Raw genomic sequence first — 25,461 nt, forward strand, 5'->3', positions numbered from 1 at the left:
CATATTTCATAAGATCCAGCCATTAGCAACCAAATAGTCTGCACAAAACTGCAATTTCATTATTCAGTTAACCACCTCAGGACCGCCGTACGCAGGATTGCGTCCTGCCGGCGGTCCTGCTCTTCTGGGTGGACGCATATACGCGTCCTCCCGCGAGAGCCGAGATTTCCTGTGAACGCGCGCGCACAGGCGCGCGCGCTCACAGGCGCGCGCGCTCACAGGAACGGAAGGTAAGCGAGTGGATCTCCAGCCTGCCAGCGGCGATCGCTCGCTGGCAGGCTGGAGATCCGAATTTTTTAACCCCTAACAGGTATATTAGACGCTGTTTTCATAACAGCGTCTAATATACCTCCTACCTGGTCCTCTGGTGGTCCCTTTTGTTAGGATCGACCACCAGAGGACTCAGGTAGGTCAGTACAGTAGCACCAAACACCACACTACACTACACCCCCCCCCCGTCACTTATTAACCCCTGATCACCCATGATCACCCCATATAAACTCCCTGATCACCCCCCTGTCATTGATCACCGCCCTGTCATTGATCACCCCCCTGTCAGGCTCCGTTCAGACGTCCGTATGATTTTTACGGATCCACGGATACATGGATCGGATCCGCAAAAAGCATACGGACGTCTGAATGGAGCCTTACAGGGGGGTGATCAATGACAGGCGGGTGATCACCCATATACACTCCCTGATCACCCCCTGTCATTGATCACCCCCCTGTCATTGATCACCCCCCTGTAAGGCTCCATTCAGACGTCCGCATGATTTTTACGGATCCATGGATACATGGATCGGATCCGCAAAACACATGCGGACGTCTGAATGGAGCCTTACAGGGGGTGATCAATGACAGGCGGGTGATCACCCATATACACTCCCTGATCACCCCCCTGTCATTGATAACCCCCCTGTAAGGCTCCATTCAGACGTCCGCATGTGTTTAGTGGATCCGATCCATGTATCCATGGATCCTTAAAAATCATGCGGACGTCTGAATGGAGCCTTACAGGGGGGTGATCAATGACAGGGGGGTGATCACCCATATACACTCCCTGATCACCCCCTGTCATTGATCACCCCCCTGTCATTGATCACCCCCCTGTAAGGCTCCATTCAGACGTCCGCATGATTTTTACGGATCCATGGATACATGGATCGGATCCACAAAACACATGCGGACGTCTGAATGGAGCCTTACAGGGGGGGTGATCAGTGACAGGGGGGTGATCACCCTGATCACCCCCTGTCATTGATAACCCCCCTGTAAGGCTCCATTCAGACGTCCGCATGTATTTTGTGGATCCGATCCATGTATCCATGGATCCGTAAAAAATCATGCGGATGTCTGAATGGAGCCTTACAGGGGGGGTGATCAGTGACAGGGGGGTGATCACCCTGATCACCCCCTGTCATTGATAACCCCCCTGTAAGGCTCCATTCAGACGTCCGCATGCGTTTTGTGGATCCGATCCATGTATCCATGGATCCGTAAAAAATCATGCGGATGTCTGAATGGAGCCTTACAGGAGGGGTGATCATTGACAGGGGGGTGATCACCCTGATCACCCCCTGTCATTGATAACCCCCCTGTAAGGCTCCATTCAGACGTCCGCATGCGTTTTGTGGATCCGATCCATGTATCCATGGATCCGTAAAAAATCATGCGGATGTCTGAATGGAGCCTTACAGGAGGGGTGATCATTGACAGGGGGGTGATCACCCTGATCACCCTGATCACCCCCTGTCATTGATAACCCCCCTGTAAGGCTCCATTCAGACGTCCGCATGCGTTTTGTGGATCCGATCCATGTATCCATGGATCCGTAAAAAATCATGCGGATGTCTGAATGGAGCCTTACAGGGGGGGTGATCAGTGACAGGGGGGTGATCACCCTGATCACCTCCTGTCATTGATAACCCCCTTGTAAGGCTCCATTCAGACGTCCGCATGTGTTTTGTGGATCCGATCCATGTATCCATGGATCCGTAAAAATCATGCGGATGTCTGAATGGAGCCTTACAGGGGGGGTGATCAGTGACAGGGGGTGATCAGGGAGTCTATATGGGTGATCACCCCCCTGTCATTGATCACCCCCCCCTGGTAAGGCTCCATTCAGACATTTTTTTTGGCACAAGTTAGCGGAAATTTTTTGTTTGTTTTTGTTTTTGTTTTTTCTTACAAAGTCTCATATTCTACTAACTTGTGTCAAAAAATAAAATCTCACATGGACGCACCATACCCCTCACGGAATCCAAATGCGTAAACATTTTTAGACATTTATATTCCAGACTTCTTCTCACGCTTTAGGGCCCCTAAAAAGCCAGGGCAGTATAAATACCCCACATGTGACCCCATTTCGGAAAGAAGACACCCCAAGGTATTCCGTGAGGGGCATATTGAGTCCATGAAAGATTGAAATTTTTGTCCTAAGTTAGCGGAAAGTGAGACTTTGTGAGAAAAAAACAAAAAAAAATCAATATCCGCTAACTTATGCAAAAAAAATAAAAATTCTAGGAACTCGCCATGCCCCTCATTGAATACCTTGGGGTGTCTTCTTTCCAAAGTGGGGTCACACGTGGGGTATTTATACTGCCCTGGCTTTTTAGGGGCCCGAAAGTGTGAGAAGAAGTCTGGGATCCAAATGTCTAAAAATGCCCTCCTAAAAGGAATTTGGGCCCCTTTGCGCATCTACGCTGCAAAAAAGTGTCACACATGTGGTATCGCCGTACTCAGGAGAAGTTGGGGAATGTGTTTTGGGGTGTCATTTTACATATACCCATGCTGGGTGAGAAAAATATCTTGGTCAAATGCCAACTTTGTATAAAAAAATGGGAAAAGTTGTCTTTTGCCAAGATATTTCTCTCACCCAGCATGGGTATATGTAAAATGACCCCCCAAAACACATTGCCCAACTTCTCCTGAGTACGGCGATACCACATGTGTGACACTTTTTTGCAGCCAAGGTGGGCAAAGGGGCACCTTTCGGATTTCGCAGGCCATTTTTTACACATTTTGATTGCAAGGTACTTCTCACACATTTGGGCCCCTAAATTGCCAGGGCAGTATAACTACGCCACAAGTGACCCCATTGTGGAAAGAAGACACCCCAAGGTATTCCGTGAGGGGCACGGCGAGTTCCTAGAATTTTTTATTTTTTGTCACAAGTTAGTGGAAAATGATGATTTTTTTTTTTCTCTTTTTTCCTTACAAAGTCTCATATTCCACTAACTTGCGACAAAAAATAAAAAATTCTAGGAACTCGCCATGCCCCTCACGGAATACCTTGGGGTGTCTTCTTTCCAAAATGGGGTCACTTGTGGGGTAGTTATACTGCCCTGGCAATTTAGGGGCCCAAATGTGTGAGAAGAACTTTGCAATCAAAATGTGTAAAAAATGCCCTGCAAAATCCGAAAGGTGCACTTTGGAATATGTGCCCCTTTGCCCACCTTGGCAGCAAAAAAGTGTGACACATCTGGTATCGCCGTACTCAAGAGAAGTTGGGCAATGTGTTTTGGGGTGTCATTTTACATATATCCATGCTGGCTGAGAAAAATATCTTGGTCAAATGCCAACTTTGTATAAAAAAAATGGGAAAAGTTGTCTTTTGCCAAGATATTTCTCTCACCCAGCATGGGTATATGTAAAATGACACCCCAAAACACATTCCCCAACTTCTCCTGAGTACGGCGATACCAGATGTGTGACACTTTTTTGATGCCAAGGTGGGCAAAGGGGCACATATTCCAAAGTGCACCTTTCGGATTTCACCGGTCATTTTTTACAGATTTTGATTGCAAAGTACTTCTCACACATTTGGGCCCCTAAATTGCCAGGGCAGTATAACTACGCCACAAGTGACCCCATTTTGAAAAGAAGACACCCCAAGGTATTCCGTGAGGGGCATGGCGAGTTCCTAGAATTTTTATTTTTTGTCGCAAGTTAGTGGAATATGAGACTTTGTAAGGAAAAAAGAGAAAAAAAAAAAAATCATCATTTTCCGCTAACTTGTGACAAAAAATAAAAAATTCTAGGAACTCGCCATGCCCCTCACGGAATACCTTGGGGTGTCTTCTTTCCAAAATGGGGTCACTTGTGGCGTAGTTATACTGCCCTGGCAATTTAGGGGCCCAAATGTGTGAGAAGTACCTTGCAATCAAAATGTGTAAAAAATGGCCTGCAAAATCTGAAAGGTGCACTTTGGAATATGTGCCCCTTTGCCCACCTTGGCAGCAAAAAAGTGTGACACATCTGGTATCGCCGTACTCAGGAGAAGTTGGGGAATGTGTTTTGGGGTGTCATTTTACATATACCCATGCTGGATGAGAGAAATATCTTGGCAAAAGACAACTTTTCCCATTTTTTTATACAAAGTTGGCATTTGACCAAGATATTTTTCTCACCCAGCATGGGTATATGTAAAATGACACCCCAAAACACATTCCCCAACTTCTCCTGAGTACGGCGATACCAGATGTGTCACACTTTTTTGCAGCCTAGGTGGGCAAAAGGACCCACATTCCAAAGTGCACCTTTTGGATTTCACCGGTCATTTTTTACACATTTTGATTGCAAAGTTCTTCTCACACATTTGGGCCCCTAAATTGCCAGGGCAGTATAACTACCCCACAAGTGACCCCATTTTGGAAAGAAGACACCCCAAGGTATTCTGTGAGGGGCATGGTGAGTTCCTAGAATTTTTTATTTTTTGTCGCAAGTTAGTGGAATATGAGACTTTGTAAGAAAAAATAAAAAAAATAAAATCATCATCATTTTCCGCTAACTTGTGACAAAAAATAAAAAGTTCTATGAACTCACTATGCCCATCAGCGAATACCTTAGGGTGTCTACTTTCCGAAATGGGGTCATTTGTGGGGGTTTTCTACTGTTTGGGCATTGTAGAACCTCAGGAATCATGACAGGTGCTCAGAAAGTCAGAGCTGTTTCAAAAAGCGGAAATTCACATTTTTGTACCACAGTTTGTAAATGCTATAACTTTTACCCAAACCATTTTTTTTTTTGCCCAAACATTTTTTTTTTTATCAAAGACATGTAGAACTATAAATTTAGTGAAAAATTTATATATGGATGTCGTTTTTTTTGCAAAATTTTACAGCTGAAAGTGAAAAATGTCATTTTTTTGCAAAAAAATCGTTACATTTCGATTAATAACAAAAAAAGTAAAAATGTCAGCAGCAATAAAATACCACCAAATGAAAGCTCCATTAGTGAGAAGAAAAGGAGGTAAAATTCATTTGGGTGGTAAGTTGCATGAACGAGCGATAAACGGTGAAAGGAGTGTAGTGCCGAAGTGTAAAAAGTGCTCTGGTCATGAAGGGGGTTTCACCTAGCGGGGCTGAAGTGGTTAAGAAAGCCCCTGATGACTCATCCTTAAGCTAATCCAGCCTGCTCTCACTACCCACAATGCATTGAGCTCCTCGTGCACCAGCTTCTGCATCTCAACCAATAGGTGCTCTCCACACCGCCTCCTGCTATCACATACACTTTAGGAACATCCCCCTCCCCTAAACAGTGCCATCCACAGATTCCCCCCTAAAAAGTGCCATCCACACATCCCCCTCCCTGACGCTCACAGGAGTACATTTATAAACTGGAATCCGTAACTTTAACTTTAATCATTGCTCATCTGTTTACTTGGATACCTTACTCTCGGCTCCGGTAACAGCAGGCAGTGCGGGCAGCGCTCACTCACTGATGTCACGTGCCTGCTCTGCCCACTAGGCGGCCCAGGCGCGTGACATCAGTGAGTGAGCGCCACCTGCACTGCCTGCTGTTACCGGAGCTGAGAGTAATGTATCCAAGGAAAGAGATGAACGATGATTAAATGAGTAAATTTAAAATAACGCAACTGCATCAAATACTGGGCAAAAAACGCAGCATGCTTTTTTCAGTGCCGATTTAACCACACCATCTGTATACACCCTAATGAGAGCCTGCAGCTGGCATTTCTGGCAGGCACCTTCTGACACTCAGCACTTGCACACAGTTTTATACGAATTGCTACTATTTTAATGAGCTTCAGCTTTGTTACTTAAGGAACCGCGGTAAAACCGCAGCGTCTGAAGCGGATACACACATGAAGCGGAGCCGCTTGCGCAGAAGCGCCTAATGGGCGGGCCTAATTATAAAGCGGGCGGGGCATGGTAAAGCAACCGGCGACTAGTGGTAAGAATGTGGGCGGCGCATACTAAGGAGGCGGGCGCAGTCTCCCGAAACCATGCCCACTCTATTGGAGTACGGGCGCAGTCTCAGCCCAGTTCCTGGTTAGTGTTTGGCTGTCACCCGGTAAGATGTCAGAGATGCTGAACGGCGAGTTGTCCGCTCACCCGCCCAAAAATGAGCCGCTGCCAGAGCTCCATCTACGACCTGATGTACAAGGTGCTGTATGCATGTTATTACCTACCGGTTTGTCGTCCGGGGGTAGGTGATGGCTGTGACTGGGGATGGCTTGTGTATAGCTACTGGTGTGGACCGGTGGGGGTTAATCGTGAGACTTACAGATTACAGTTAATAAATGTATAATCCTTTGAGCTGCAGGGCCCTGTATATTCTAACCCCCAGGCAAGCGTCCCCGTCACCATGGGAACGCCTGGGGGTTAGAATATCATGAACGCGCACGCACGTAGCAGGGCAGCCTGCTCGTGCGTCTCCCGTCCTCCAGCAGATAGACGGACCTCTCCTAGCAACGCAGTTTTAGGGTAAGGTACGAGTAGGCGCTATGGGGGACAAATTTAATGATTTTAATGGTTTAGGAAGAATTAATATAATATTTGAAGATGGCCACTAAGGTTATACTAATCGTCTTTATCATAATATTGAAAAAATGTAAAAATGACAGTTACAGTTTAAAACAAAAACTTATTTTAAAATGTGGCTATTGGGACGATCAGGTTGACATGCCACATACCCAGCAACCCCAGTAAATATCTGAAGCTGTGTCTAGCCACTAACTTCCTCTGCAGCAGCGTTTGCAGGGGACATGTAGTATTGCATGGCAACCATTCAGATATATAACCATCCATGTAATATACGGACAACCTATTTAGATAAAAATCTAAAAATTAGAACCGGGTCTAACAGCAGACTCATTAAAGAGTCAGTTTGTAACATAGTAACATAGTTTATAAGGCCGAAAAAAGACATCTGTCCATCCAGTTCGGCCTATTATCCTGCAAGTTGATCCAGAGGAAGGAAAAAAAAAAAAGTGAGATAGAAGCCAATTTTTCCCACTTAAGGGGAAAACATTCCTTCCCGACTCCAATCAGGCAATCAGAATAATTCCCTGGATCAACGACACATCTCTAGTAGCTATAGCCTGTAATATTATTACACTCCAGAAATACATCCAGGCCCCTTTTTAACTCTTATAGTGAACTCACCATCACCACCTCCTCAGGCAGAGAGTTCCATAGTCTCACTGCTCTTAACGTAAAGAATCCTCTTCTATGTTTGTGTATAAACCTTCTTTCCTCCATACGCAGAGGATGCCCCCTTGTCACAGTCCCAGGGATAAATAGATGATGGGAGAGATCTCTGTACTGACCCCTGATATATTTATACATAGTTATTAGATCTCCCCTCAGTCGTCTTTTTTCTAAAGTGAATAACCCTAATTTTGATAATCTTTCAAGGTACAGTACTGTAGTCCACCCATTCCATGTCTTTTAGTTGTTACTATTAAAGTATTTATAATACTGGTGACCTATCCTCAGTGTCATCCAGGCAACTGTGCATGGTATTGCAGCTCAGCCCTATTTAATTGAATGGGAATGAGCTAATACTACGCAATATGACCTATGTAACTGGTCTAGGAAACAGTTGATAGGTGGGGGTGCTGGCATTCATACCCCTACTGATCAGATACTGCTGATCCATTTATCTCTACGGGAGTTTCAGAAATAGCTGAGTGCTGTACTTGGCTGTCACCGGAACTCCCTAAATGGAGCACTAGTGCGGATGATAGATCTGCCACTCTGTTCAGTTGGGGGGCTCCAAGGGGGACTAGGAACCTGTTTTCATGATCGGTTGGGATCCCAGCAGTGAGCCCCTATCAATCTAATACAGTAGTTATCACCCATCCTGTGAATAGGGGATAACATAACAACAAGAACACCCCTTAAATTTTGTCAAAGCAGTTAGGGTCCCCAAGTAATATTGTAGAAATTGACACATTAATCCTGCGATGGCTGGAAATTTTAGCGTTCATTTACATGGGATGTCTGTAAAGCTTCTCATTTATCTAGGTCATGGTATATCTGTAAAGAATAAATCAAGGCAACTGGACTTACTGTAGGTTTCTTGAAAACATTTCACTCGTTCTTCCAAGGAGCTTTCTCAAACAAGGAATTCTCAGAACTGTAAATCGGCTAAACAAAACAAGTACATTAGCATATGGCTCAGCATAGAAGAGCCAAAACCTCTGGTCAAGATTCAGCCGTGTACTTACATCTAAAAGAAACAGGTCACACCTTTGAAGACAGTCAAGTACGTGTTTTGGATAAGGAGGCCGACTGGTACAAACGAGGTGTGAAGGAGGCCATCTACGTAAAAATGGAGAAGCCAAGCTAGAATAGAGGCGGAGGGGGGGGTATTGTCTGCCACATACAATGCTGTCTTGACACCTTTTTCTGGAAGGTCATTGTGACCTACTGACTCCAATTAGGATAATGGTATCAACACCTTTGACCCCATGCTGGGTATAATTACCAGATGTTGATTCAGTTACATATTTTGTCCCAGAGAATTCTTGTACAGTCACTCAGAATTGAGAAAGCTCGTTGGAAGAACGAGTGAAACATTTTTAAGAAATCGACATTAAGTCCAGTTGCCTTGATTTATTCTTTACAGATATTTACATGAGATGTTTTTGACCACATTGAAATAATGAGCTTCACCTGTACAGGCTGTGCAGTTAAAACCATATAAAACAAAAAACATGGCAAAACTGCACGTGACCACACGGTCAGCAAAATCCTATGTAAAAGCATGAACTGGAGGAGGGAATAAGGGTCAATTGACATGTAGCTGGTGGAATGTATGGAGGGGGGGGGGGGGGGTTACTCAATAGGTTTTGGCAATGGACCCACTAATGTGTTCAGCCCTGGTTAGAAAAGTGGAGGCAAAAAGCTAAATGTGTCTGTTCCACAAGGCCAAGATTTGCTGCCCCTTAAAGGGTTAAAAAGTTATTTAAGGCTTGTTGTGTGATTTTCAAGGCACTTTTGCATCCGTGTGTCACAATTTTTTTTAAAATCAATTTCCCAACTAACAGTTTTTAACAGCTTTTTGTCATCAATTCACCTACCATTTTTAACGGCCATTAAACAAACTGATGAATTTCATCAGACCCCAACCCCCTAAAACCACCCACAGGATAGTCACTAGTGTTGACCGAGCACCAAAGTGCTCGGATGCTGGAGTAGAACACCTCGGGATGCTCGGGTGCTCTACTGAGCACCAAAGCACAATGGAAGTCAATGGGAGAACCCGAGCATTAAACCAGGCACCCCCTGCTCTGAAGAGGGGAGGGTGTCTGGTTCATAGGAAAAGGTCAGAAATTGATGGAAACACCACTGAAATGGTTCGGGAAAAGCACGGGGAGGATGTCTGGATGCATCTTGGACAACAATGTTGTCAGAGTAGTACGCCACTTTTACAGACTCACAATAATACGCACCAAACCAAAGATAAAATCGATTTTAGAGGAAAAATTGTTAGGAAACATTCGTTCCTGTATATTTACTTGTATATAAAGTGCAAGTGCTGCCAAAAATGACAAGGAAGAGGCACTCCGATACAACCTGTATATCACATAAAGGAGGACCTCATTGACATTGTGGTACAATTGTTCAGGTAGTGGGACTCCTACACTCATAAAGCCTATGCACTAAGCGATTGTAGGTGAGGGCCTTCTGGTGAACTGACCCTGTAAAACATTATATGAGAAGGCCTGCAGGTGAGCTGACCCTGTAAAAGATTGTAGGTGAGGGCCTGCAGGTGAGCTGACCCTTTAAAACATTATATGAGAGGCACTGCAGGTGACCTGACCCTGTAAAACATTATATGCAACAAATTAGCATGCTGATATGATGGAAGAGGAGGAGGATGAGAAAAGGAAGATTAAACCATATACCCATTTTTGTGGTGGAAGGGGTGCATGGGAATACAGTGCATTAAGTAGATTATAAACAACACATTTAAGTGTCTTTATGTTCATCAGCTTTCCTCTGGTGGAGTCGAGAAGTCAGGTTCAGTCCAGGCCTTGTTAATTTTTATAAGAGACAACCTGTCAGCATTTTCAGTTGACAGGCGGATACAATTATGTATTATAATGCCACCAGCAGCACTAAATACCTGCTCAGACAAAACGCTAGGGGCAGGGCAGGCCAGCGCCTCCAAGGCATAGAGCGCCAGTTCATGCCACACATCCAGCTTGGACACCCAGGAGTTGTAAGGTACTGAGGGATCATTGGGGACGCTGACACAGTCTGCTATGTACTCCTTCAGCATCTTCCAAAATTTTTCCCTCCTTGTGACAGTAGGCCGCGCATCAGGGTGAGGGTGCTGGCGGGGTGTCATGAAACTGTCCCAGGCTTTGGAGAGTGTTGCCCTGCCTCTGTTCGAACTACTGTTTGTTCCCCTTGTCTCCCCTCCTCGGTTGCCCAAGGAACTACGGACTCTTCCGCCAGCGTTGACAGATGGAAATCTTTGGAGCAATTTTTCAACAAGGACCTTCTGGTATTGCACCATTTGCTCATCCTCTCTACCAGGGGAATGAGAGATGAGAATTTCTCTTTGTAGCGGGGGCCGAGAAGGGTGAACAACCAGTAATCCGTGTTGTCTAAAATGCGTATAACGCGCAGGTCGCAGGAAAGGCAGCCTAACATGAAATCAGCCATGTGTGCCAGCGTACCAACAGGCAAGACTTCGCTGTCATCATCAGGAGGATGACTCTTAATCTCCTCATCCTCTTCTACCCACCCACACAGAACAGATGAAATTCAACTTCCATTGTACAACCCTCTTTAGCGGAGGCAACCATCTACTGCTCCTCCTCCTCTTCATGGTCCAATTTGAGCTGAGAAGACGAACTGAGGGTGGTCTGGCTATCACCTTGTGTAATATGTTGATTCCTTAAAGTTTCTTTAAACCTCACAGAGGTCAGACATCCATGCCCACTCCTGGCTTGTGAATAGTGGAAGCTGACTGGAAAGGAGACAACCATGTTGCAGCTGGTATTCCATTACTGCCCTCTGCTGCTCACAAAGCCTGGCCAACATTTGGAACGTTGAGTTCCAGCGTGTGCTCACGTCGCACAACAGCAGGTGAGCTGGCAATTTCCAGCGCTGCTGCAGCGTTGACAGACCTGCTGAAGCTGGCGATAACTTGCAGAAATGTGCACACACACGGCACACCTTCACCAGTAGCTCAGGCAAATTGGAGTAGGTTTTGAGAAACCGCTGAACCACTAAGTTTAAGAAGTGGGCTAGGCATGGGATGTGTGTTAGCTTGCCGAGCTCTAAAGCTGCTACCAAGTTACGGCCATTATCAGACACAACCATGCCTGGTTCTAGGTTAAGTGGCGAGAGCCACAGCACAGTCTGGTCTCATCTCCTGTCACAGCTCTGCGGCAGTGTGCTGTTTGTCCCCTAAGGATATCAGCATCAGCGGGCCTGTTGTTGCTACCCCACTGCAGTGCTACACTGCCTTCAGCTACCGACTGATGGCTGACTGGTGCTGCACGTGGATAATTCAGAGTTGGACGTGGAGGAGGAGGCGGAGTAGAAGTGGGGGTTGGAGCCACTAACTTGGCTGCTGGCGGAAACCCTGATCAACCTAGGGCCGGCAATCCTTGGCGTCTGTAGCACCTGTGCCATCCCAGAGTACGACTCGCTCCAGGCCTCCACAACGTTCACCAAGTGTACCGTCAGGGAAATGTAGCGTCCCTGGCCAAATTCACTTGTCCATGTGTCCGTGGTTAAGTGGACCTTCCCAGTAACTGCGTTGGTCAGGGCATGTGTGATGTTACGGGACACATGTTAGTGTAAGGCGGGCACAGCACACCTTCAAAAATAGTGGCAACTGGGGACTGCGTAATGCGGGATGGCCGCCGACATCAGGCTGCGGAAGGCCTCAGTGTCCACAAGCCTAAATGGCAACATTTCTAGGGCCAGTAATTTAGAAAGCTGCACATTTAGTGCTATGGCCTGTGGGTGGGTGGCTGGGTATTTGCGCATGTGTTCAAAGGCCTGGAGTAAGGACATTTGGACTCTGCGCTGGGACACGGAAGTGGATGTGGCCACTGATGGTTCTTGTGAAGGTCCAGTCGCAGGACGGGAGGCATCCGGGCTTGCGCCTTCGACAAGGGATTGGCCAGCACATAACACAGGGGAAGAGGAGGCAGTGGTGTGACCCGCAGACACAGATTGTGGACCCAGGCATTCGTCCCACTGATTACGGTGCTTGGATTCCATATGGTCGATCATGCTGGTGGTGGGGAGGTTGCTCGTGTTCACACCCGGCTCATTTGGGTACGGCACAGGTTACTAACTACTATTCTTTTCTTGTCCGCACTTTCCACAAAATAGCGCCATACTGCACAACACCTACCCCTTGGCAAAGGAGATTTCCGCAAGGGGGTGCTCCGTGGAACAGTTGCGGGCCTGTTTGGTGTGGCCCGCCTTCTCTCTTTTGCCACCCCACTGCCTCTTCTGGCCTGTTGCAGTGCTTCAGATCCCTCCCCCTCTGTACTGCTGTCCTCGTTCGGCTTTCCACCTTCCCAGGTTGGGTCAATGACTTATTCGTCCACCACTTCCTCTTCCATTTCCTTACTCTGCTCATCCTCCTGACTTGTTGACCTAACCACAACCTCAGTGATTGACAACTGTGTCTCATCCAATTCATCAACCTCTTGAGACAGTGATTGCCGTTGACTTATTGGCAACTGTGTCTCATCATCATCCACCTCATTAAACAGTAATTGCCGTTCCCCGTCATCTTCTTGTGACTGTGGATGCTCAAGAGTTTGGGAATCAGGGCACAAGATCTGTCCCTCTTCAAGCGTGCTTAGCGAGATGGCCAAATCAAGCGCCTCGGAATATCAGAATGTGGGATCACTTGTTTGCCCAGACACTGCATGATGGGAGGAAGGACGATCAGCATGAGGATTGTGTTGAGCAGACTCTTGGTTACTGAGACTGGACTTGGTGGAAGACAGGGTGATGCTTAACCGACTGAAAGCATTATCTTCTGCAATCCAACCGACCATCTAGTCGCACTGGTCTGACTTCAAGAGTGGTGTCCTGCGCCGCCCTCCAAACTGGGACATGAAGCTCGGTATCGTGGATGTTTGTTTTTCTTGTGCTCTGGGAGCAGGCACAGTTTCAACATGACAAAAACGACGATGGTCAGACAGGAGCAGGCAATAGTGCCTCCCTGAGTACTGCTCAAAAAACAATCAGAAAAAACTAAGAGGGGCAGTAAACTAAATAAAAAGTAAAACTTTATTGATTATAGGGAGATAAAACCAGCCCCTACAGACAAACAACATGTACAGAATGCACACAAAGGTACACTGATAGGACGACGGGTACAAAAATGTACCAGTCACGTCTAGGTGTACTGTGTATAGTGGGCTGGACCACTGGCGGTAGGCCAGGCGCGGCTATGTCGAAGAAGGTAAACTAGCCCTGTTGCCTCCCTACTTGGCCTGGTCCGCCCTACCTGATAATCCACGGGACGGGGTCCAAAAAACCCTGCAAGGGGTGGCCCCGACTGGAACTCTCGTCCTGTGTATATGACCCTAACGAGGCCCTAGACACAGGGAAAGCACAAGCTGTCCGAGATAACTGACGGCATACACCAAAGAAATATAAAAATACACAATGTTAAAAAATATAACCCCACCACCAAAAACCTGATTGAGGAGTAGAGTGATGGTGGTGCTAATACGTCCCGACGCGTTTCCTCCCAGGAAAACCCAGGATTCATCAGGGGACACTGCAGGCAGATTGACTGAGTCTACAGATAACAAAAACATACAGAGTGTACAGTAAATGGCGTGACATAACAAAGATAAGCCCCCATAGTGTCTGTCCCCATAGGGTATGGAAGGCTAGTCACTTACATATATGAGTGGCAACGGTCGGCGTATGGCTCCAGGGACCACCAACAAGCTAGGACCCAGGGTGGTGGTATCCGCTGTGGTGGGGTGACCGGCAGTTGCTGGGGCGTGTAATGCCCCTTTATACAGGCTGTAGGGCCGAGTGTGATGCTCCAGACGTCATCCGGCGCCTCCGGATGACGTAACCAGTGGAGAAGGTAATCCGGTCACGTGACCGGAGAAAGCGCGCATGTGCAGATGCACCCCAGTGCGCTCCAGGGTGGAACGCACAGACGTGCCTCCGCCTTGTAACCAGTGGAGAAGGTAGTCCGGTCACATGACCGGAGAAAGCGTGCATGCGCAGATGCACACCAGTGCGCTCCAGGGTGGAACGCACAGACGTGCCTCCGCCTTGTAGATAGACTAAATAATCCGGCCACATGAACGGAACACTTGCGCATGCGCATACGCGTATTCCTGCGCTATAAGGGCCCAGATGGGGAGCACAAACGTACTGCCACACCAGGTGACCAGTACGCTGCGCCCACAATAGGATAAAAAACTATCACGGGGGCCACTTCTTGCGTGACCAGAGCAATATACACTGGCCCACCCCTAATGGCGAGGTGGGCCAGATAAGGCCATTTGGTCAGGCGGTACGGCATCACACAGGAGCATGAACAGCCACTCCCACGGGCTGCATCCTCCCTTCTACTACCATATCGGGGTGATGGGGGCGGGGGGAGAGAATAGCCTCCAAATGATAAGGAGTGTCAATTATAGTCAGGGGTATGGGGAGGGGAGCAGAAAGCACTGCTCTTGGGTCCGGTAGGAGCCCACCCAACCCGTCCCTCATAAATACGGGGAAGGTGGCAGTATGTGCCTACCGTTCCCCTATTGGACCACAAATCCACAGGGGTTAAATGTCTGGAAGCCCCTATACTGGGACAAGAAAGAGGAACAAAGGGCATTCAGAGAAAGCAACTGAAATTGAGTTGCTCATTAAGGCCATGGGGGGCAACGGTGTTCAGGGTAAAAATCCACCAACACTCCCTTTGTAGCAGGAGCCTATTCCAGTCTCCCCCCCGCATGGGTTTGGGCACCCGTTCTATGGCCATAAAACAGATGGCTGAAGTACGTCCGTCATGGAATGTCTGCATATGATGTGCTATGGGGGTATCTTTATTATTTCGAATGTCCCCGAAATGTTCCCCCATGCGTTTGCGCAATTCCCTAAAGGTTTTGCCCACATAACGAAGTCCGCATACGCAGGTGGCCAGATAGATCACGCCTGTAGTGCGGCAGTTCATGAAGCCCTTAATCTGATAGACGGTGTTTGATGGTTCACCAACAAAAGACCTTCCCTGTGAGAGACTACCACAAAAACTACAGTGTCCACATCTGTGGCACCCAGCCACAGAGGTGTTCAGCCACGTCGGCGGTTTTGTTGATGGAGAGAAGTGGCTGTGCGCTAGTCTGTCACGGAGGTTCCTGCCTCTCCGGAAGGTCAGTGAGACACTAGGGTTCAACACCTCCGAGAGGTCTGGGTCCATCAAGAGTGTCCCCCAGTGTCGTGTTAAAATCCACCTTACCTGGGTGGCCGCTGTGTCAAAGGTTCCAATCAACCGGACAGTACTTTGAGATTCCTTCACTCCACTAGTTGACGGGTGGAGGAGTTCAGTCTGCGTACGCAATTTCGTTTTTTCATACGCCACTCTTAGGGTGCTATCAGGGTACCCCCTCTCCCGGAATCTCGATCTCAGATCCTTTGCGTGGCGTCTGAAATCGCTGGATTCGGAACAGTTGCGTTTCAGTCTCAAGTACTGTCCGGTTGGAATACCCCTTTTGAGAGGCACAGGGTGGCAACTCTCCCACCTAAGGAGGGAGTTAGTAGAGGTGGGTTTGCGGTATATCGAGGTGCTGAGCCCGCCCTTCCCGTCCCTATAGATGACAATATCCAGGAACGGGAGGCGATCCTCAACAATCAGTGAGGTAAACCTCAAGCCAAAGCTGTTGGCGTTCAATTCAGAGACAAAGATCTCAAAATCGCTCTCTGGTCCGCTCCACAGCACGAAAATATCGTCGATGTAGCGTGACCAGAGAGCGATCATGCCGGCAAACCATGGTGGCGGTTCGGAAAACACCACAGACTCCTCCCACCAGCCCAGGAGCAGGTTAGCCTATGATGGCGCACAAGAGCTGCCCATCGCGGTGCCCCTGAGCTGGTGGTAGATACGTCCGTCAAACTGAAAGAAGTTACTCACCAAGATAAACCTTAGCAGTTCGAGAGTGAAGGTGTTGTGTTGCCTAAATTGTAGGCCCCTAGTCTTGAGGAAATGATTACTTGCTGCGAGACCCTGCTCGTGTGGAATGGAGGAGTAAAGAGCCTCCACATCCACAGAGGCCAAGAACCAGTGTGGTTCAATACACAGATCTTCAAGTTTCCCCAGTAGGTCTCCAGTATCCCTGATGTAGGACGGCAAAGATGTTACAAAAGGGCGCAGTATTTTGTCCACATAAATCCCGCAATTTTGGGACAGACTCCCCACCCCTGACACAATCGGGCGTCCCCTCATAGGGGTGGTCTCTTTATGCACTTTGGGTAAGCAATAAAGCTAGCCGTGACCGGGTGGAGAGGGTACAAAAAGTCATACTCCTCGCTACTGATCAAAGAGGCTCCCTTTGCTTTAACCAGAATGTCCTTCAGGATCCCCTGTAGGTTGGGGGTGGGGTTACTGGTAAGAATTTCATACTCCGTCCCATCCTCCAAGATAGATAGGCACATTTGCGCAAACGCATGGGGGAACATTTCGGGGACATTCGAAATAATAAAGATACCCCCATAGCACATCATGTGCAGACATTCCATGACGGACGTACTTCAGCCATCTGTTTTATGGCCATAGAACGGGTGCCCAAACCCATGCGGGGGGGAGACTGGAATAGGCTCCTGCTACAAAGGGAGTGTTGGTGGATTTTTACCCTGAACACCGTTGCCCCCCATGGCCTTAATGAGCAACTCAATTTCAGTTGCTTTCTCTGAATGCCCTTTGTTCCTCTTTCTTGTCCCAGTATAGGGGCTTCCAGACATTTAACCCCTGTGGATTTGTGGTCCAATAGGGGAACGGTAGGCACATACTGCCACCTTCCCCGTATTTATGAGGGACGGGTTGGGTGGGCTCCTACCGGACCCAAGAGCAGTGCTTTCTGCTCCCCTCCCCATACCCCTGACTATAATTGACACTCCTTATCATTTGGAGGCTATTCTCTCCCCCCGCCCCCATCACCCCGATATGGGTGGGGGGCGGGTAGTAGAAGGGAGGATGCAGCCCGTGGGAGTGGCTGTTCATGCTCCTGTGTGATGCCGTACCGCCTGACCAAATGGCCTTATCTGGCCCACCTCGCCATTAGGGGTGGGCCAGTGCCTATTGCTCTGGTCACGCAAGAAGTGGCCCCCGTGATAGTTTTTTATCCTATTGTGGGCGCAGCGTACTGGTCACCTGGTGTGGCAGTACGTTTGTGCTCCCCATCTGGGCCCTTATAGCGCAGGAATACGCGTATGCGTATGCGCATGCGCAAGTGTTCCGTTCATGTGGCCGGATTATTTAGTCTATCTACAAGGCGGAGGCACGTCTGTGCGTTCCACCCTGGAGCGCACTGGTGTGCATCTGCGCATGCACGCTTTCTCCGGTCATGTGACCGGACTACCTTCTCCACTGGTTACAAGGCGGAGGCACGTCTGTGCGTTCCACCCTGGAGCGCACTGGGGTGCATCTGCACATGCGCGCTTTCTCCGGTCACGTGACCGGATTACCTTCTCCACTGGTTACGTCATCCGGAGGCGCCGGATGACGTCTGGAGCATCACACTCGGCCCTACAGCCTGTATAAAGGGGCATTACACGCCCCAGCAACTGCCGGTCACCCCACCACAGCGGATACCACCACCCTGGGTCCTAGCTTGTTGGTGGTCCCTGGAGCCATACGCCGACCGTTGCCACTCATATATGTAAGTGACTAGCCTTCCATACCCTATGGGGACAGACACTATGGGGGCTTATCTTTGTTATGTCACGCCATTTACTGTACACTCTGTATGTTTTTGTTATCTGTAGACTCAGTCAATCTGCCTGCAGTGTCCCCTGATGAATCCTGAGTTTCCCTGGGAGGAAACGCGTCGGGACGTATTAGCACCACCATCACTCTACTCCTCAATCAGGTTTTTGGTGGTGGGGTTATATTTTTTAACATTGTGTATACTTTATATTTCTATGGTGTATGCCGTCAGTTATCTCGGACAGCTTGTGCTTTCCCTGTGTCTAGGGCCTCGTTAGGGTCATATACACAGGACGAGAGTTCCAGTCGGGGCCACCCCTTGCAGGGTTTTTTGGACCCCGTCCCGTGGATTATCAAGTAGGGCGGACCAGGCCAAGTAGGGAGGCAACAGGGCTAGTTTACCTTCTTCGACATAGCCGCGCCTGGCCTACCGCCAGTGGTCCAGCCCACTATACACAGTACACCTAGACGTGACTGGTACATTTTTGTACCCGTCGTCCTATCAGTGTACCTTTGTGTGCATTCTGTACATGTTGTTTGTCTGTAGGGGCTGGTTTTATCTCCCTATAATCAATAAAGTTTTACTTTTTATTTAGTTTACTGCCCCTCTTAGTTTTTTCTGACAGTTTCAACATGGCCTCTGAATGCACCATCACGGCCACTACCCCATCCCTTACTGCTCACCTTCTTCATATTAAATGTTAAATATGCTTGAAATTATGTCACACATACAGTAGCGTACAGTATGTGCAAACAAATTTAAAAAGGTATTTGGAATGTGGAAATGTCACACAGGAGATATCCCGCAGATAATGTCAATGCTGTCACCAGCGGCTAATAAAAATATTACAGGGAATGTCACAGGTATTTGGGATGAGGAAACGTTATACAGGCGAGGTACCACCGGTAATGTCACTGTCCGCAGCATCGTCGGAAAAAGTACACTGGATGTCACTGATATTTTTTGGATGCGCACACGTTACACTGGAGATGTGGCCCTGGTAATTTCACTGTTAGAAGTGGAAACCGTCTATTGAAAAAGTACACTGTATGTCACAGATAAATTTTTTAAGCGCACACGTTACACTGGTACTGGTAATGTTACTGTCCGCAGCAGACACCGTCTACGGAAAAAGTACACTGGATGTCACAGATATTTTTGGGATGCGCACACTTTACACAGGAGATATGGAGCAGCTAATGTCACTGTCCACAGTGGACACAGTCTACGGAAAAAGTACACTGGATGTCACAGATATTTTTGGGATGTGCACACTTTACACAGGAGATGTGGCGCAGCTAATGTCGCTGTCTGCAGCAGCCTAACTATTGCATGCTATTTAGCGCAGGAGGTGCTAAAAATATATTTTGCTGCCACGCACAATAGTCCTTAAAAGGAATTTTGGGTCTGTAACGTTTTAGCAATTTAGCGCAGGTTGCGCAAAAAATATATATTGCTGCTGCTACACACAATAGCCCTAAGAAGGACTTTTGGTTCTCTGCTAAGTTTTTCTAATAAAAATATTCCTATATCACTCTTTACACTCTCTGTCTATATAGCACCCGATGATGCGTTCCGGCCAGCCAATCACTGTAATGCCAGTAACCAACATGTCTACGGCATTACAGTGAGGGCAGTACTTACCTGCATGTTTATTGGCTGCGTAGCAAGCATTGGGTCTGAGGGAAAAAATAGAAGATTGTTCTACTTGAAAGAGCCACAAAACTATAACTATAATAATTTATTATAACTAAAGGCCTCCTTTAGTTATAATAAATTATTATAGTTATAGTTTTGTGGCTCTTTCAAGTAGAACAATCTTCTATTTTTTCCCTCAGACCCAAAAAGCTTTTCATATAATTCCTTCTTTGTATATGACATCCGCTGCGTGAAAGAGTGCCAAGACCCGATGCGGACAGCAGAAGCACGGAGCATTAACATGATTGTTAATGCTCCGTGCCTCTCTGTGATCTCTTTACTACGAAATCACAGTGACAACTTTATCTCACTGTGATTTTGTAGTAAAGAGATCACAGAGAGGCACGGAGCATTAACAGTGAGGTTAATGCTCCGTGCTTCTGCTGTCCGCATCAGGTCTTGGCTGTCATTCACGCAGCGGATGTCACGCACGGCATCCGCTCGTGTGAAACAGCCCTTACTGAAACTCCAAATATAGTAAATGGGAGCTGCACAAAACAGCAAAGCAGAAAAAGTTCACCACTGCCTTAACTCCTGGAGAAGCAGCATAGTGTGAATATCTCTTGTATTCACTCTTTACTCACTCCTGATTTAACTAAAATGCTAGTGCATGCCCTTTATCATCTTACTCCTGGACTACTGCAACATTCTCCTCTAAGGCCTCCTATCTATTACGCTCGCACCCCTCCAATCTATTCTCAACTCTGCTGCCCGGTTAATCCACCTCTCCCCTCGTTTCTCCTCTGCCTCTCCCCTCTGCAAATCCCTTCACTAGCTCCCCATTACCTAGTGAATTCATTTTAAAATACTGTATACTGTAAGGCCGTCCACAATCTGTCCACTCCCTACATTGCTGACCTCCTTTCCCGATACATCTCCACACAAATCAAAGATCCTCTCAAGACCTTCTTCTTTCTTCTCGCCTGTTGTGCACACAATTGTCTACAAGATTTCTCGCGTGCATTCCTTATACGCTGGAACTCGCTACCCCAGCACATCATACTCTCCACCAACATTCAAACCTTCAAAAGTAACCTGAAAACTCACCTCTTCAAGAAAGCCTACCACCTACAATGAGCATGCTGCCACTACACAGCCTGATGAGCAGCTTTTACCCCCCACCTACTATGTTTTCCCCCCTTCCCATGCAGACTTTAGGCTCTCACAGGCAGCCCCCCCACTCTGTACCAGTCTAATAGTTTCATGTTTATCATATTTGTTATTTTTTATATTTTACATCTCTAGATGTACAGCGCCATAGAATTAATGGTACTTCCAAATAAATAATAGTAATACACCTAGAAATAAAGGTTTGCGATATTAGATGCTGGACTCGTCACACCTGACATGTAGCATTAGTAAGTTATATGATGATAATAGGATTTAAGAGGAGATTTTTTTTTCTGAAAGGATGGCCAGCTGGAAGCTCTGCTAGATGTCCTCTGATGACCTCACATCTTATTTTACACAATGACATTAAGAAACGTCTTGCCTAAATAAGTTCCAAGTTTCTCAGCAAACATTATCTTTTTCATTTTCTCAATTTCCCTTATGCATTTGACCAGTGTCACTAGAGTAAGCTATGCAACTAGGCAACCATCTCTGTAGGATACTCATTTAACAATGAATTGAACAAGTGTGTCAGCCATTATAAAACTGTTCCAAACAAAGTGATATATTCTAATGTTGCAGCTATCTATTTGATAAGCCACCGTATTACTTTGACTACACATCTGTGATGTAGTCATTATGAACATTTATTGTATGTAATAAGTTGTAACTTCATATTACAAAGCAAACTTCAAATTCATTTAAAGGAGTTTCATTTTTATGTCAATAAATCTTATTTACTGTATAAACGAAAAGTTCTAGGAATACTTTGGGGTGCCATTAATTAAAGGTTCTACACCACCAGTTTTCTGCCATAGAAAAGCTTACATTTTGGTGCAAGCCCCCTTTTGTGGAAAAATTTGCAACTTTTTAGCCACTTACACCACGCTTACCATTTTAAACAAAAGTAGGCGAACCATGGGCTGAAGGAGGTTGGGCCTATGTGGCCAAACAGTTATAACCCCTCCAGGACCTTCAGATTTTCCATTTTTTATTTTCACTTACTACATAATTTTGAAAAAACTGAATTTTTATTTGCATCACCATATTCTGACCCCCAGCAGCTGTGTGACTGCTCATTTTACAGGGCGGTCTGTAGTTTTTTTTATATTATTTTGGAGTTTTTATGACTATTTCATCACTTTTTATTAAATTTTTTGTGAGACGCAAAAAAAGCAATTTGGCTAGTCAGATTTTTTTTCATTCCGGCGTTCACCATATGAAATAAATATTTTTAGATTTTAGGGGCATTTTGAGACATGGTGATGGCAATAAAGTTTTTTTTTTATTCTTTATTTTAAAAAGGGTATTTGATTTTTTTTTATATATTTGTTTCCCCCCCCCCCCCCCCCCACTTAACGGTAAGTCCCTCTAGGGCTGTGATGGCTATTCTCCGGCACTCCAGCTGTGTAAAACCTACGGCTCCCAAGATGTACACTTGCTTGGCTGTTCTCAGAACTTCATAGAAATGAATGGAGCATGCTGGGAGTCATAGTTTCACCACACCTGGAGTGCCGGAGGTTAGCCATCACTGCCCTAGGGGACTTTAACACATGATCGTTACATTGGTTGTCCCATGGAGTGCAATTAATTACCATTGGGACATTCAATACTTTCTGATGGATCCCTTTCCAGAGGGCCCAAGGCTGCTACAGGAACCAAAAAGGCTTTCTCAGCACAGAGGAACCTTTCTTGCCCTGTGATTAGTTTCATCAACCAGATGCCATGTTTGCAATTGACCAAGGCATCTGAGGGGTGTACTTGCTCTGAGTGGGTGTCATCTTTAAATCAGATAATTTTTATTTGGAATTTTGTGAAAATTACAAAAATACAAAGAAAGAAATTGGCCTGCACATTATACATGCATCAGTTGATAATAATAGTATCATAGTAGTACATGATCGCCAAAGAGTCACTTCCATGAGTATGTAATATGGCAACAAGCATATCATGAGATGCACCTAAGATCAAGTAATCTAGTTACACAGTATACCATGTACAAACCACCTTTCCATCCATTGTAATTAATGAACAAAAGATCAACCCTCCCTGCCCAACTATAACCCAATCCCCCCCCCCCCTCCCCTTACCCGAGCGATGGAACGGATCCGAACTCCAACATCAGCTATTTTATTAATGTATCTTAAACATAGCCTTTGGTGTACTTCTCCTATCTGTTTAATATTCATCTCGACACCCATCCTGTGTAATGCTAATCACTTTCATACATCATACGTCTATAGCTGATTAAGCTGAAGAACAAAAGAAATCAGGGACTGTGCCTCTACTGTCTCATATTTCAACTAAGATGAGAGGCTAATCCGGACACTGTATCCGAAATTCCTCCCACTTATCCCATATTTTGGTAAATTTCGTTACACATTGCCTTTTAACCACCTCCGGACCGCCTAACGCACATGTGCGTTCCGGAGGTGGCAGGCTGGCGCACAGTCACGCATATACGCGTCATCTCGCGATACGCGAGATTTCCTGTGAACGCGCGCACACAGGCGCGCGCGCTCACAGGAACGGAAGGTAAGCGAGTGGATCTCCAGCATGCCAGCGGCGATCGTTCGCTGGCAGGCTGGAGATCCGAATTTTTTAACCCCTAACAGGTATATTAGACGCTGTTTTCATAACAGCGTCTAATATACCTCCTACCTGGTCCTCTGGTGGTCCCTTTTGTTAGGATCGACCACCAGAGGACTCAGGTAGGTCAGTACAGTCGCACCAAACTACACTACACCCCCCCCCCCCGTCACTTATTAACCCCTTATAAACCCCTGATCACCCATGATCACCCCATATAAACTCCCTGATCACCCCCCTGTCATTGATCACCGCCCTGTCATTGATCACCCCCCTGTCAGGCTCCGTTCAGACGTCCGTATGATTTTTACGGATACATGGATCGGATCCGCAAAACGCATACGGACGTCTAAATGGAGCCTTACAGGGGGGTGATCAATGACAGGCGGGTGATCACCCATATACACTCCCTGATCACCCCCTGTCATTGATCACCCCCCTGTCATTGATCACCCCCCTGTAAGGCTCCATTCAGACGTCCGCATGATTTTTACGGATCCATGGATACATGGATCGGATCCGCAAAACACATGCGGACGTCTGAATGGAGCCTTACAGGGGGGTGATCACCCATATACACTCCCTGATCACCCCCTGTCATTGATCACCCCCCTGTAAGGCTCCATTCAGACGTCCGCATGATTTTTACGGATCCATGGATCGGATCCGCAAAACACATGCGGACGTCTGAATGGAGCCTTACAGGGGGTGATCAATGACAGGCGGGTGATCACCCATATACACTCCCTGATCACCCCCCTGTCATTGATCACCCCCCTGTAAGGCTCCATTCAGACGTCCGCATGTTTTTTGTGGATCCGATCCATGTATCCATGGATCCGTAAAAAATCATGCGGATGTCTGAATGGAGCCTTACAGGGGGGGTGATCAGTGACAGGGGGGTGATCACCCTGATCACCCCCTGTCATTGATAACCCCCCTGTAAGGCTCCATTCAGACGTCCGCATGTTTTTTGTGGATCCGATCCATGTATCCATGGATCCGTAAAAAATCATGCGGATGTCTGAATGGATTCTTACAGGGGGGGTGATCAGTGACAGGGGGGTGATCACCCTGATCACCCTGATCACCCCCTGTCATTGATAACCCCCCTGAAAGGCTCCATTCAGACGTCCGCATGTTTTTTGTGGATCCGATCCATGTATCCATGGATCCGTAAAAAATCATGCGGATGTCTGAATGGAGCCTTACAGGGGGGGTGATCAGTGACAGGGGGGTGATCACCCTGATCACCCTGATCACCCCCTGTCATTGATAACCCCCCTGTAAGGCTCCATTCAGACGTCCGCATGTTTTTTGTGGATCCGATCCATGTATCCATGTATCCGTAAAAAATCATGCGGATGTCTGAATGGATTCTTACAGGGGGGGTGATCAGTGACAGGGGGGTGATCACCCTGATCACCCCCTGTCATTGATAACCCCCCTGTAAGGCTCCATTCAGACGTCCGCATGTTTTTTGTGGATCCGATCCATGTATCCATGGATCCGTAAAAAATCATGCGGATGTCTGAATGGAGCCTTACAGGGGGGGTGATCAGTGACAGGGGGGTGATCACCCTGATCACCCCCTGTCATTGATAACCCCCCTGTAAGGCTCCATTCAGACGTCCGCATGTTTTTTGTGGATCCGATCCATGTATCCATGGATCCGTAAAAAATCATGCGGATGTCTGAATGGATTCTTACAGGGGGGGTGATCAGTGACAGGGGGGTGATCACCCTGATCACCCCCTGTCATTGATAACCCCCCTGTAAGGCTCCATTCAGACGTCCGCATGTTTTTTGTGGATCCGATCCATGTATCCATGGATCCGTAAAAAATCATGCGGATGTCTGAATGGATTCTTACAGGGGGGGTG

The sequence above is a fragment of the Bufo gargarizans genome, chromosome 5, assembly GCF_014858855.1.
Source record: "Bufo gargarizans isolate SCDJY-AF-19 chromosome 5, ASM1485885v1, whole genome shotgun sequence".
In the NCBI taxonomy this organism is placed as follows: Eukaryota; Metazoa; Chordata; class Amphibia; order Anura; family Bufonidae; genus Bufo; species Bufo gargarizans.